The following is a 16431-nucleotide window of genomic DNA, read 5'->3' on the forward strand; positions in this document are numbered from 1 at the left end:
AATACTGATCATGTGTTTTACTTATCAGCAACACTTTGTTATCATCACACATGGGGAATTAGTAGTAACTAGTGGTAATGACCTCTAACAGAGTCTGTAAAGTAACAGTGATTATGTCGAGTAAGGAAAGAAGCACACCACCGACCACTACAAACATCTACTTATAGCTTCCGACCATTTAATGTTAACACACTGACTGGATACAACCGTCAAAATGATAAATTATACAGACCTCATGATCATACGAGTATACTACTATTTTATATCACCCTGCATTCAGATCGTGGTGTATAAATAACTATACTGTGGAGTAAAACACTTTGTAATGTGTTTTTTTTTTTTTTCGTTATCATAACAAAACCATTATTCCCATGACAAATGGATGAAGGAAGAGTGGTTGAGACAATGCGAGTAGGCCTTACTCTCCTGCCTTGAATGTGGGGAGGGTGAAAAGTAGACGAATGAGAACGAGGGAGAGGGGGGAGGGGTTGAAACTGGGGGTGCGGCAGTGCCACATATACCAATCTGCTCGTGAAGCCGGTCGCTCGATTTTTGCTGGAGACTGTACAAAAATAAGCTTGGTTTTTCTTAATACTCCAGTTTCAGTTCCATGTGACACATTAACCCCCTTAGGTCGACTGAGAATGAGCCACATGAGTCTGAGATTATTCAAAGATATCATTTACCAGTTCATGGCCAAAACAACTTACAGTATTGTCTTCCATCTAACACTAGATCATGTTATTGAATGGACAAACAGGAGCCTGAGATTGTTCATAATCACATTGACATTTTCATCGTCTGAAGAATTCTAGTATTTTGTTCCATTTAATAACATACTGTACGAGTTTATCCATCTGATTCATACATAGCAGCCTGAGTGCTATGAAAATTGGGTGTCCCCTTCCTCTACGAGGAATATACTATATATCTCGGTATACCCTCTCCAACTCCTAGCATCTTTGTGCTATGCCATACACTTTTCCGTATAACCCAAAATCTACACACACCTCCTGTGTCTTATTTTTTTTGGGGTGCTGTACACCTTAATATGAACGAGTACTCAGCCTGTGCAACTCCCATGCTAATGTTCACCTGATAACTCAATTGAATTCGGTAACATCCTCCTGGCTCACACAGTCACATACTTTCTAAAATCCCTTCCCTAATAATTATTAGCGAATAGTAAATAAATTCTGCAATAATGTAATCATTATTCGTTATACCAGTTTTCTAGACATGATTTACTAAGAAAAATTGAAATACACCCCCCCGCGGAGACACCTACCTTAGGACCGACCCACAGCCCCACACCCATCCCAGGAGGATACCACAGGGAGGTGTATAGAGAGAGTGCGAGGCCCAACCGAGATGGGCCTATGTACCCCACGATCTCGCCCCCCTATTGCTCTCAACACGGCCACCAGCAAGGAAGCAGTTCCGGCCAACTACATCTCAGCCAGGCCAGCCCTCACCAGGGATCAGGGTGGGACTTGTCTACAGGCAGTCCCAAGCAGCACTGTGGTATCGGCCACTCTCCATACCTGGGAAGGTTTGGCCACTGTACGTCTTTCAGCTGTTGCACCCTGCAGCACCACGTTATCAGCCACTGTACACCCTTCAGTTGCAGTCACCCCTGGAACCAGCCCCGTGATGGCGGCTACTGTACGCCCCAGGTTGGACGTGATAGCCACTGTATGCACGTCAGCTGGCAAGTCAGGGAAAGGCAGAACCATGACGTCAGCCAATGTCCATGTCAGAGAAGGGTCGGCCACTGTATGCCCTTCATCTGCCTCCTCCTCCTCCGGGAGCAGCACCGCGGTATCGGCCACTGTCCATACCGGGGAAGGGTCTGCCACTGTACACCCTTCTGCTGCTGCCCTCAGAGCCTGTGGAACTGCGACGTCGGCCACTGTCCACGTCGGGGAAGGGTCAGCCACTGTACACCCTTCATCCGCAGCCTCTAGGGCTCCCCCATCACAGGAAGTCCCTGGCTCGACCCATTTGTCACTCAGAGTGGGATGCCCTTCTCACTCTCCTCACAGGTGTGGTCCCCAGGAGGAGAGGAGTGATGGCAGGGCCCGATCTCAGAAGAGGGAATCCATGACCTATGGATCGCCCCTGGATGATGCCCAGCACTGATGGATGCCACTCGGAAGGGACACCGCAGGCCACTCCTGATGGCGGTCCAGCCCAGTGGTGACTGCAGCCCCCAGCCACCCCAGGGACATCCCCAGAACCCCGGGGTGGGACCTCCTGAGCCCGTCCTGCCGACTACCCTCCGCCAGGAGCAAACGGCAGCAGGCACGTCTTCTGGCCTTGTTCAGCCCCAGTCCCAAGGGCCACCTCCCAGGTCGAGGCCCCACTAAGGAAGAGCCTCCTGGCACCATGGACCGCACCCACACCCGGGCTAACTCACCCCCTACAGTAGTCTTGTGTCTCCTACGGGAGGGCACGCCCAAGGACCAGCCCCCTATGCCTGGGCACTACTTCTGATTAACCCCTAAATACTGCAATTCGATCTGGCTCGTCTGCCACTGGAGCCCGCAATTCAGGGGTGTTTTTTCAACTTCCACCAAGGGGAAAATCTGGGCCTAATGGTTACCGTACAATCGAGGGTCAAATTAAAAAAATAAATTAAATAGTTACCCCCAAAGTTTTCGAAAGCCCCATAGTTTTGATAACTATTTCTATTACTGAAATAGGTCATTGCAATATCATATGTCACACCAAGCCCAGGAACAGGTATTTTGGGGTGTGGGAAGATTACTTGCTTTTGGGAAGATAAATTACCCTGTGGGGAGAAGATTTATAGGTATGGAGGTTGGATAAAACCATCTTTTCTCATCAAAGTATAGCACTTTATTTTGTTTTTGACCAACTACTATGAAAACAGATATGTATGTACGTGTGGGGTGACAAAATTCGATCAGGGAGAAGGCCAACAACGAGTACATTGAACCTTGGGAGATCATTTATGGTAACAACCAGTTTGGCTAGTTGAAACAAACAAAATCTATGTAATTTAGCATATCAACCATGCAAGCAGGTGTGTTTGCAGGTGTGGGGAGCTAATTCACGTATGGGGAGCAATCCTGCAGTGCCTCATAGTGCTTCAGAAGCTCTCAGAAACATGGCGCCTGAGACAATAGATGTATCGACGTGGAGGGGTGGTGGTGGGGGGATGGGGCTTAGTGGTAGTGGGGCGGCTGGGGCTCAGATGCCTGTGATTGCACGTGTTTGTATGAATAGAACAGTATACAGAGAAGCATTTATTATGTTCAAGTACAAAAAGGCACAGAAAAAAAAACATTGAAGCAATACACATGCTTTATAAAGCATGTGTACATGTGTTGGGGGAGGGGAGGCATGGGGGGAGAGCAAGCCAAGCTGTGTGCTCTCTATCACACGATGGTTTATTGGGGGTAGGAGGGTAGTATGGGGCCGAAAGGGAGGGAGGGGATAGGGTAGGTAGGGGTAAACAAGGTAGGGGGGAAGATGGGGGTGCTGGAGGGGGATGGAATGGACCTCGTGATTGGGGGAGGGGGAAAGTTCGACTAACAATGTCCTGTTGGGGCGTACAGAGGGATGGGAGGGTCTTCAGAGAGGGTTATTACGTGACAGATGAAGAAACATTCAGGCAATGGGTGAGCCGAAAGGGGGAATGACCCCACCTGCCCCCAGAGTGGCCGGATCACCCAACCCGAGGCGAGAGGGGTTAGTTCTCATTGGCTTGAAGGGATACACATCACAATCAGGGCAGAGCAATGTGCAGGCAGTTTTTTACAAGGTGTGCTATATTGATGTGATTCGGCTGAGAGGGCTAAAGTGGTCAACACGTACATTGACGTGCTTCGGTATTTAGGGGTTAAGTCCAGGTTTCAGCAGCCTAAGAAGCCCACTAGTGTAATAACAGTGACACCATACAGAACAAGGACTGACAGTGTCTGTAGTACATGGCTTATTCACATTAGTGGTACAGTGAAGATTGACAGTGTCCATACCCAACACAGTGACACCTCTTATGTGCAGTGAGAATTACCTAGGTTTGGAACTAACAAGCAGTACACTAGGGCTGTAAAAGAAGGACTACAGAGACTGCTTGTAACTCCTGTGTACTGTAGTGAATATTGATGACTGATGGTGATTACACTTGTATATATATTATTGTGTATCAGAGCCTGACATTGTCCACATAACTTGTATTGTATATAATTGTTGTATATTGTAAGGAGATCAAATTAAGGCAACATATGTGTAAAGGTGGTCTGCCGAGTTTTTATGCCCTGTTCCTCTTGTTGTGTGTTCTAGTTCCAGTCTCGAAAGAGGACCCTACTCAGTTGCTAATGTTTTTGGGATGAGAAGTCAACCTAGAAACACCTAGCATAGCAAAAATATTGCAGAACTGTTGCTGAAATACTTAAAACAAGTGGTGCGATAGCATTCATCACAGTATTACAAGTCTTGCTGCATGCTTATTTTGAAACGTCTGTCACATAGTTTTCAAACAGATTAATGCTTCATCTGACAAATGCTTAAGTGAATGTACTGAATGTTACTTATGAAAAAAGTATAATTTTCAAAACCGGAAACATGGGAAGACGAAACCGCCGGCCGAAATTGAGGGCACCGAATAAGTCGAACACGCAGTGTTGCCAACCATGGGGAATTATCCCCAGATTTGGGGAATTCGGGGTACGAATGGGGAAATGGGGAAATCGGCTTTCAATTTTTTTTTTTTTTTTTTTTTTGCTAATGGCACGATACTTAACCCATAAAATGAGCTGTAGAAATTGAAATAACTTTTATATAACTATCGTAATTTCACAGTGACTGTATTTTCTAATATGAAACAATATCTCTTTTTCTTCATCAATAAAGTCGATATTTCATGTGCATTCGAAGGAACGAAAATGGGTGACAACAACGGCAGCAGCAGTGGCAGAGATTAGCTGACTAATAATAATGATAATGATGCCTTCCACAAACTGTACCCATTATTATTTTTCCTGTCCAGAAGCAACTGTACAGAGAAAGAAATTAGACATACCCTAATTACTCAAGAGTAATTTGAGTGATGTTAGTTTGTGTAATGTTTTTCTTCCTAATGCAGGATACTTTGATGAAGCATAATCTATATTTGTTTCGTATATTGCATATTCCAAGGCTAACCCAAAAGCAATATGGGTGATATTGTTTCTACCATTCATAAGTGAAGTGTAACACTACCTAAGAGTATACTGTTGATACTGTATGCTTAATGTTCGTCATAACCCAAAAAGTTCATTACTTCTATAGCCATTGTATTTATTTCCCTCAAAACAATAGGATACTTAATTAGAATAACCTGTATTATAATCAATCAATTGTGAATAACCATTTCTTCTTCATATGTTTGCAATATTCTGTCTATTTGACTGAACCTGGACAATAATAATTAAAGATTATAATATATTATTACGGAATGGGGAATTTGGGGGAATTTTGGTTGTCACTGGTTGGAAACACTGCTAACACGTGGCGCGCGAGGTCGGTGCTGGCGATCTGCAATTTATCTGTATTAATATTTTGCGTTCCAGCGGCTTGATATTGCTTTTGTGCTATATGAATGTAAATTATTCACAAACTGAAACAATAAGGAAAGAGTATGAGTCAGAGTGATTAATTGGTGTTTTAGCTAAGAAAAAAATATTAGTCCTGGAAATGAGACAGTATGCCAGTGTTTCCATACCACATAAGATCTTTTCCACGTGACATCGCGAGTCATGTGACTTTTGTTTACAGCGCCATTTTAGACGGCAAATTGTTGGACGTCTAGAGAGAGGAAATTGCAGAATCCACAATGGTATTCCACTGTTGTGCCTTCGACTGTAAGACAAGGCAGAAAACCGGAGGTGGGGTACACTTCTACCGGTTTCTAGCCAATGAGGAAATAAGTGGATAGCTGCCGTGAAGAGGGAGAATTGGCAGCCGACAGCCTGCTCCTGCCTCTGTAGCAAGCATTTCATATCAGGTGAGCCGATGATATGTGAGTAGATACTGGCATATTTACCATTCTTAGCAGTTGTAGGTGTCATGGGATATCCTAATTATGTTAGTGTCACAGAGCACAAGACCCACACGGCCATGTGTGTTTGGGAAAAGAGGGGAAGGGCCCATGTCACAGGCCTTGTCTTGCTATTATTCCAAAGTTTCACCCAAACCGAATCGGACATAGCAGTGATGATCAAGAATGTTAGATGCGTAAGTAAAACTGATTAAATTACAGTTTAGGTCATACTTAAAGTTAGGTTTGGTTCGGTAAGGAGGTTAGGTTAGGTTAAAGCTTATATTTTTATTTTTTCAATGTTTTTCAGTGTGATTCATTTGAAACTGATATTTGTGTCATGGTGGATGATTTTAATAATAGTGCAGTACAGAATGTTGTTCAACACTTCAGTATAAAACTGTTATATACCACTGTGAGCCTGTGTGCTAAACAATGTTTCAATAACAACGGAAGCATAATTACTATACCTCATATCAATTAATCTGGCCAGGCATGTATGGCAACACTGTTCCTGCCGAGATTCTGATTGGCTGGAGATGTGTGTTCGATTTCGTTTTTGCTAAAACTGATACTCTTTTTATTATCAGATGTGATACTGAGCTTGTCGACAATACAATCGTCAAAAGCAATAAGAAATCTGTTATATACTTAACAACAATGAAGTTTTCGTAAGAAGATAGAGATATGAGTCAACAAAGTATTATAACAGTCCAAGTCAAGGTCAGCATTCGAATAATTCCTTTAAATCTCTGACACTCCGTAATATAACAGAAAATTAAGGAAACCTGTTTAACATAAGCGTTGGTATAACACACATTTAAATTTTAAGATCAGTCCTCACCCTTAAATTGTGCCACAACTCTGAATAATTAAAAATTCTAATGAAAAGACGAGTTCTGTGGGGAGGGAGGTTTGAAAAAATTGCGAAAAATCAAAGTAGACTGAAGGAAAACTATTTCATTGTATATCCTCTATTATCACAGTACGGACTGATCTTAAAATTTAAATGTGTTATGCCAACGATTAGATTAAGCAGTTTCCTTAATTTTCTGTTATATTACGGAATGTCAGAGATTTAAAGGAATTGTTCGAATGCTGACCTTGACTTGGACTGTTATAATACTTTGTTGACTCATATCTCTATCTTCCTACGAAAACTTCATTATTGTTAAATATATAACGGATTTCTTATTGCTTTTGACGACTGTATTGTCGACAAACTCCGTATCACATCTGATAGTAAAAAGAGTATCAGTTTTAGCAACAACGAAATCGAACACACATCTCCAACCAATCAGAATCTCGGCAGGAACAGTGTTGCCATACATGTCTGGCCAGATTAATTGGTATGAGGTATAGTACTACTATTTATAATTTTGTGTTTTATTTAGAAATGAATGTTGCTCCACAGAAAGCAACATTGTCAATACATGCTCCAATTAAATAAACATTTTTCACTTAGTACAAAAATGCTTTAATTACTGTAATGTGTGGAACACAAAATAGTGCCCCTGAAAACGAGTTGAGAGAGGAACAGCATAGTGCACCCGGAAACGCACCGACACCCCCAGCCGGACCCAATGGAGTAGCCGCAACCACACTAGGGGATGCCATGCGACAACGGCATAAGGAAGCCTGGGCCGTGTGCCCTTATAACAATCAACCATCGCACCGCCACCCTAGCAGGAGGACACTACCTTCGGGGAGTGGGATTGCCAGGCCAGCCCAGGGTGGAGCTGATATCTGAGTTCTTGATAGCGCCCCTCTGGAGACAGCCTACTGCTGCTCCCGCCTTCGTTGGTCAGCCAAGCGTCGCACTGAAGGTGTTTCTCTTGAGACACCCTACTGCCGCTCTTCTCTTCTGCCCAAGGAGACGGCCTACTGCCGCTCCTCCCTCCTGCCGAAGGAGAGGAGACAGCCTATTGCCGCTCTGAAGGTGCTGCCGCTGAGATGGCCTACTGCTGTTCCGCCCTCCTGCCAAAGGAGACGGCCTACTGCCGCTCTAAAGGCACTGCCCCTGAGAGAGCCGATTGCCGCTCCTCCCTCCTGCTGAAGGAGACGGCCTACTGCCGCTCTGAAGGTGCTGCCCCTGAGACGGCCGATTGCCGCTCCTCCCTCCTGCTGAAGGAGACGGCCTACTGCCGCTCTGAAGGTGCTGCCCCTGAGGCGGCCGATTGCCGGTCCTCCCTCCTGCCGAAGGAGAAGGCCTACTGCCGCTCTGAAGGTGCTGCCCTGAGACAGCCGATTGCCGGTCCTCCCTCCTGCCGAAGGAGAAGGTCTACTGCCGCTCTGAAGGTGCTGCCCCAGAGACAGCCTACTGCCGCTCCCCCCTCCCGCAGAAGGTGACGGCCTACTGCCAATCCCACTTTCGCCAGACGGCCAATTACCGCTCCGAAGGCACTGCCCCTGAGATGGCCTACTGCCGCTTCACCCTCCTGCAGAAGAAGACGGCCTACTGCAGCTCAGGAGGTGACCAGAGGCGCGCTAACTCCCCCACTCAGGCCACGGCCAATTGCAGGGCCTTAGCGCCCTATAGTTGCACCCCTGGGCAGCCACGGCCAATTGCCAGGCCCCACGGCCACAAGGAGGTATTATCAATGTCATCGCCCCTGTGTGAGGCAGGCGCCCGCATCCCCAGCACCAGAGAGACCCCGCGAGGCCTAATGGCTTCCCCTGGCCTCCGGTCTTTATGCCTGGCCCTGGAGAAGACCCACCTGACGGACCCTAGTTCAGGTCGGTGCCGCAGTCCCTCCCTGACGGCGCCCCTCGACTCTGGGGACTGCAGTCCTCAGTCACTCCAGGCCCTCCCCAGGACACCCAAGTGAGACTTCTCCATGCCCAAGAGGCAGCATAAGAGCTCCACCTCTGGCCAAAACCTGAGCCAGAGATTCCTGGACCTGTTTGACTGCAGCCATGAGGGCCACACCCCTGAACCTAGCCCAGAGACTGCGGGCTCTTGTGCCACCTGCAGCCCTGGACTTGAGAGGACGCCGCTGCGAGCCGTCCCGTGCCCTTTCGGCATGCCCTCCCCTGGCGGTGCCCCTAGTCTGGCAGAATAGTTGCTGGCATGTCCCCCCGCCGCCCCCACTACATGAGTAAATTATGTTAAGTGTGGTGTTGCCCCAGAACTAGTGAATTGAGTTTTGTTAAGTGTGACATTGCCCTAGAAACAGGTTACAGTGATACAGTGCCTTAATGTATGTCAAATATTGGGGCGAGTGAAATCACAAGAACAGCGTGGTGGACTGAAGAGGTTGAAACAGGCTGTGGCACAGAAGAAGAAAGCATACAATGAATGGATGAGAAACAGGGGCGTGGAAGAAGTTGAGAGGCGGAAGAGAAAGTGAAATGTAGAAAGAAAGAGGTGAAAAGATTAGTAAGAGAGAGTAAGAAGAGAGTGGATGAGGAATTTGGAAGGAATTTGAGTGTAAAGTGGAGGGACTGTAAGAAATTGTTCTGGAAAGAGGTGAAAAGAGTAAGACAGGGTGGAAGTGAAGTTAGCAGGGGAGTGAAAGATAAAAATGGTAGATTACTAGTGGAGAAGGGAGAAAAAGTGAGCAGATGGAGAGAACACTTCAAGGAATTGTTGAACATAGAGGATGGAAGTAATGCGAGTATAAGTGGCTGGGGAATGGCTGGGAGAAGGAGGGAGGTGAGAAGACAGGAAGAAATCAGTAGGATAGAAGTTGTGGAAACAATGAAGAAAGTTAAATAGGGGAAAGCCCCAGGGATTGATGGAGTGTGTGGTGAAATGCTGAAACATGAGGGAGAGATAGTAGTAGAATGGATGTGGAAGATGTGCAGATTGGCCTGGGAGGAAGGTAGAGTCCCGGAGGATTGGAAGTCAGGTATAATTATTCCCTTGTACAAAGGAAAAGGGGAAAAAGAAGTGTGTGGTAATCATAGGGGCATTTGTCTTCTTAGTATAATAGGAAAAGTGTATGGTAGGATACTTATTGACAGAGTTAGCGAAAGAACAGAGAAATTAGTTGGAGAAGAACAGGGAGGCTCTAGGAAGGGAAGAGGTTGTGTAGATCAGATATTCATTCTTACATCTTTAGTGGAAAAGTTTCTAGAGAAAGGAAAGAAGTTGTATGCGGCTTTCATGGATTTGGAGAAAGCATATGACAGGGTGGATAGACAAGGATTGTGGAAAGTGTTAAGAATATATGAAGTAGATGGGAAGTTGTTGAATGCTGTGAAGAGTATGTACGATGGTGCGAAGGCTGCAGTGCGTGTGGATGGTGAACTAAGTGAATTTTTCTCTTTGAAAGTTGGGTTGAAACAGGGATGTGTCATGTCTCCATGGTTGTTCAATCTGTACATGGGTGGGGTAATAAAAGCGGTACAGAGTAGGATAGTGGATGTTGGAGTGGCCCTGGTGAGAGTGGATAGTGTTTGGAAACTCCCTGTACTGTTGTTTGCAGATGATACTGTGTTGTTGAGTGAAGATGAAGGGGAGCTGCAAGGCTTGGTGGATGTGTTTGGGAGAGTGTGTAAGAAACGGAATCTAAAGGTGAATGTAGGGAAGAGTAAAGTGATGGTCTTTGAGAGAGGTGAAGTCAGTGAATGTACAGCGAGGTTGGATGGTGAGGAACTGGAAAATTTGAGTACGTTTAAGTACTTGGGTAGTGTGATGAGTAAGGATGGAGGTTTGGAGGGTGAAGTGCTTGAAAGGGTACAGCAGGGAAGAAAGGTTGCTGGTTCTTTGAAAGCAGTGATAAGAAACAGGGAAGTGAGCATGGAAGTGAAAAAGTTACATGACAGTATTGTGATACCAACTCTAATGTACGGAAGTGAAGCTTGGACGTTGTTGGAAGGACACAAGTTAAGAGTGAGAGCAGTGGAAATGAGTTATCTAAGAGAAGCCTGTGGAGTCACAAGGAGAGACAGGCTGACGAATAAGGATATAAAGGAGCGTTGTGGTGTGGATGTGGATGTGATAGGAAGCGTTATGAGGAACACACTGAGGTGGTTTGGCCATGTGGAGAGGATGGAGGGTGAAAGACAGACGAAGAAAGTGTATGTGAGTGAGGTGGAGGGGGGAAGAGGGAGGGGGAGGCCGAGGATGAGATGGAGGGATGCAGTGGAGAGGTATATGAGAGAGGGGGGTGTGAGTTGGGAGCAGGGCAGTGAAATGGCGGGGGACAGGGCGACTTGGAGGCGATTTTTTTGTGGCCACCCCAATCCGGATTGAGGCGTCTGGCAATAGATAGATAGATAGAAATCACGGGTGGATGAGTAAGAACGAGTACAGTGTAAGCTCTGAGGAATCCGACTCACAAGTGACGCTCTTGTAGAAAACCAGTAAGACTCTCCCCCGAGGAATCCTCTGTAGTGAAAATATACCCATGTCCTTTGTTACCAGAAAATAATAGAGAAAGCTTGAATAATATCCTCCCGTTTGTATTACCATAAACAGTGAATACCCAGTGTCCCTCCACTCCCTCGCTTCCTAAAGAATCTCCTCCCTGCAGCTAGCGTAACGTAAACAAGAGATAGAATCAAATGTCAAAACCCCTTTGCTGTCAGATGAAACTGAGTTTGAATTAATAATATTTACTCTTTCTTAATATTACTATAACTGTTCTGACCCGTCACGAGTCCTTCCCCTCCCCCCCCGTTGAGTCTCTTTCCCCATGCTTCCACGCGCACCCGTGTTCCCTGTACACCTGTGCACTAGAGTTACTGTATTGGCGTCAGTATTAGTTAAGCCAGTATCCTGTGAGATACTACTATCCTAGTTAAGGTTTCATTTCTGTGTCATATATTGTGTTGTAATATCTGCTGCTTTTGTCCTGTGTTTGACTGTGGTAACATATGTGTAAAGGTTATTGCCTGGAGTTTTTGTGTCCTGCCTCTCTTCATTGCACTAAGCTCCGGTCTCAAAAGAGGACCCCGCTACACGTTAGGTGCTTTAGGACCGAGGAGTCGGGCCTTTTTCACCTAGCATTACACTGGTGGCCAGCAGTGGTTCTTGATCCATGCATAGAAGAGAGGTAGTGAGAAATATTTGGTAACATAGCAACTAAACCGCACGTACAGTTACCCAAGTTTGACCCCGACCAGTACGATATACATACGTATATGACAATAATTAAACCCTTACTGGATATTGGCTTTGAAAATGAGCAGCAGAAAATTGCAGTCACACTCCCATTATTGGGCAAAGCGGTGGCGAACATAGCACCGAAAATCGTCCCGGAGCTCACCTGGCAGAACTTTACAAAGTTCGCTGTTCAAGCCAGCACTCCATCATTAGGGAGAGTGGTGGCTCTATCCTAATTGGATAGTTGTTCATTTGACGGGGATTTAGACAATTCCCTGATACAGGAAAAACGTCTAGTTACTGCTGCGTACCCGGAAGCAGATGAAGAAACCCGGGATCAGCACATGTTTAATATTCTACTCAGAGTGCTTCCGAGTGTCGTTAGACAACACTTTACCATCCAGGACCCAACTGGAGACACGGATAGGGATATCCAGCTCATACGGCGCCTCCTGACAGCCTGCCCTATTCCCCAGCCAATTAATCTGGTGAAGAAATTTCCCACTCAACCCCCGGCTCCTCCAACCATGCCACGACCGCCCATGCCTGACACCAGCCCTACCCCGGCACCCAGTCCACCTAGGGCACACCCCTCCCGCCGGCGCCCCGCCCCGCAGGAAAATCCGAATCTGATTTTGGTGAATCCATGGGAATTCACAGCCTGCAGCTCCCGCTGTCCTCTACATGACATACGGGACCAGCTCAAAGCTGCTCGCCACAGAACCACAGCCCCGGGTTCACGTAAGGTGTCCTCTTTGGAAGCTGAGGCTCCAGAAGACGAGCTGGCACCCATGGACGAGCCCCATGCAGGAGAACAGGAGCAGGAACAGGAGAATGAAAGCCCCAGACAGCTGGAATTTTAGGCCTGTCCCTGCACCAACCCACGTGGCAGGGGCCATTACCCCTAAGTATCTCCCCCCCAGTGTACCACAAGATGAAATTAAATGGCGTAAAGGCCAAACTGCTAGTCGATATGGGAGCAGCCAGGTCCTGCTTATACAGCCACTATTTCTCCCACCACAGATCGATTTTTGACCCACTCCGCCCTACCGCCACTCACCTTGTGGATGTGGGGGATGGCCCCCTGCCCATCCATGGGGAGACTCGGGCCCTACGGGTAGACACCCACCAGCCGGTGTCCACCCAGCATCAATTCATTATTTTTGACTCCTCCTGCCAGAGTTACGACGGGTATTTAGGACTGGACTTGCTCCCAAAACTCGGAACTGCCATTGACTGCCGCCACCGACAGCTCCAGTTCTGTCCCCCACCCCGCCCCACGCAAGCCGTTTGCACCTGCACGCCACGGCCCCGGCCGGAAGATTCGTCCCCTCCCCCCTCCTCCTTCCCTCCCTCAGCCCCTCTCTCCTCCTCTCCCAGTGCTTCCCCCCACTGCCCCTGCTCCTTCCTTCCCCACTACCATCTCCACCGCTGTTACCATTCCCTCTCACCATGAGGCTTGGGTGCCTCTTAACTGGCCCTCCGGCCCCTCTGTTCTGTTCTCCCCCCTTCTCCCATCAGGAGCCTTTTCTGCCTGCCTTTTATCTCTCACTTTTCTCCCTCCCCACCACACCGCCATTAGCATAGCCAACCTCACCCCTTTCCCCCTTACCTTCCCCAAAGGGCTCGTTATCAGAGAGATGGAGGAAGCTGAGCCCTGTGCCCCATCCTCCTCCCACTTCCCTGCCCCCCTACCCCCTATTTCCGACCATCTATCCGCCCAGCAGTGAGACACCTTACATCGCCTCCTCCTGGATTTCCAGGACCTGTTTGCGACAGGACCAGCAGATATAGGGCACACCACATACCTGTCTCATGAAATCCATACGACAGGCCCACCAATTAGACAGCCTTCCCGACGCAAGAACCCCCGACAAAGAGAGGAAGAGGACCGCCAAGTACGTGAAATGATTGAGGCCAGCATCATTTCCCCCTCCACCAGCCCTTGGTCCTCCCCCGTCATTCTATTAAAGAAGAAGGATGGCACGATGCGATTTTCCATTGATTACCGCCGCCTGAACGACGTTACCATCAAAGATGCCACTCCCCTCCCACGAATCGACGATTCCCTGGATTCCCTTTATGGGGCATCATGGTTCTCCACCCTCGACCTCCAGTCTGGATACTGGCAGGTCCCTTTACACCCAGAACACCGAGGCAAAACAGCCTTTTCCACAAGCAACGGCCGACGTTTCGAATTCAATGTCCTGCCGTTTGGCCTCTGCAATGCCCCTGCCACCTTCTCCCGGCTAATGGAATCTGTCCTGAGCAGCTTCAGTTGGGAGATATGTCTGGCCTATTTGGACGACGTCATCGTTTTTAGCCAGACCTGGGCCGACCATTTGCAGCACCTCTGCCGGGTCTTTACTAGGATCCACCAGGCAGGCCTCAAACTTCACCCCTCTAAGTGTGTCCTGGCTGCCAGGACTTTCTCATTCCTGGGACATGTTATCTCCCAGGCAGGAATCTCCCCGGACCTTGACAAGCTCTGTGCCATAGGGACATACTGCCACAGCAGGATGTCCATGGCATCCACGCCTTCCTAGGACTCACGTCCTACTATCGTCATTTCGTGAAGGAGTTCATGCAAATTGCAAAACCTCTTCACGATCTGACCAGGAAGGGGGAACAGTTCATCTGGACTAAAGAAAGGCGAGATGCTTTCCAACAGCTGAAAGACAAACTCGTCTCTGTTCCCATCATGGCCTTTCCCGATTATGCCCTCCCTTTTCGCCTCTACACCGATGTTTCACCGCAATAGGCGCCTTGCTCGCCCAAGTACAAGCCGGCCGAGAGCACATCATTGCATGCGCCAGCCACACCCTGAATCCAGCCTAGAAGAATTATGCCGCAACCAAGCGAGAATGCCTTGGCATAATTTGGGCCTTCCAACACTTTAGGGCTTACCTTTCCTGGACCCAGGTCACGATCATCACTGACCACCAGTCCCTCCAGTGGTTATGCCAGTCTGACTCACATAATGCCCAACTCGTCAGGTGGCGCAAAACCCTGGAGGAATTTCAGTATGAAATTTCCTACGGGCCTGGGAAGCTACACACCAATGCAGATGCCCTCCTCCTGCCTCCCCATTCATGCGGTACAGCCAGATCCGGACCTCCTACACCTATGGCACCACAAGGAATGGCCCCCCTGGATTCCCACCCACCTGTTCACCAAACTATGCAGACAGGGCGACCACCTTCTAACCCCATCCGAGCATATCCTTCTGGACCCCGATGCGGCACGTGACGCACTGCGCCACCTCCATGCCCATAACAGCATCCACCTGGGTACTAAGAAACTAGCACAAGTGTTTAACGACACTTACTGGGTGCCAAACCCCTCCATGCTCGCCAATGAAATCATTCAAACTTGCCGTGCCTGTGCGCTGGGAAAGGATGTCACCCGGACCGCCGGACCCTCGGGCCACATCACCACCCATAAACCCTGGCAATTCCTGGCGATAGATGTAGTAGGCCCCCTCCCTTCCAAATCTGGGTACAAATATGTGATCACCTTTGTGGACACGTATTCAAAATTTGTAGTAGCCTGTCCGGCGAAAGAGCATCATGCCGTTGCCGTCGCCGATGCCCTACTCTGACACGTATTCCCTTATTTCGGCATCCCTCAAGCCATTCATTCTGACAATGCCCCAGAATTCTCTGGAAAAATCTGGGAGGAACTCGCCAGAATCTTTGGATACAAAATCTGCCACTCCTCTCCTTATTGGCCACAGGGGAACACAGTGGTTGAACGTAGTCGTCGTACTCTCATGAACCAACTATGTACACGCATCGAGGCTACGAAAGACGACGACTGGCTGGCCCATGTGAAAACATTCATTGGGGCATGAATTCCTGTCCCCGGGAGGACGGGGTTTCCACACATGAGCGAATCTTTGGTGAATCCCCTCTCCTGCTACCACCGCGCCAACACCTGCAACCACCTGCCTCCGCTCCCACTACAGACCCGTTGCACCTTCTGAAGGGCCGACTGCACCACTTACAAAAAACTCTAGACCTCAGCCCCGACACCGCCTCCAACCCTTTCAGCCCAGGCGACACTGTCGTCATCACCCAACTTCCCACCCCCCACAAACTCGCCCCCCACTTCACAGGGCCCCACACAATCACCCACGTCCCCAACCCTTACCAGGTTGTCGTAGATTACCACGTCACCCCGCGTACCCTCCGAAACCGCCACGTGCGTCCTTTCCGCACGGCCACCTTTGCCACCCCGACCCCACACCCCCAACCTCCCCCTGCTCCCGCACCGCCTTTCACTTCCACATATGAGTGCTACGTTTCCTCCTCGCCCTCCTCCTCCACCCCCC

Source organism: Coenobita brevimanus, chromosome 110, assembly GCF_032717465.1.
Source record: "Coenobita brevimanus isolate Jiangsu-jjx chromosome 110, ASM3271746v2, whole genome shotgun sequence".
Taxonomy (NCBI): Eukaryota; Metazoa; Arthropoda; class Malacostraca; order Decapoda; family Coenobitidae; genus Coenobita; species Coenobita brevimanus.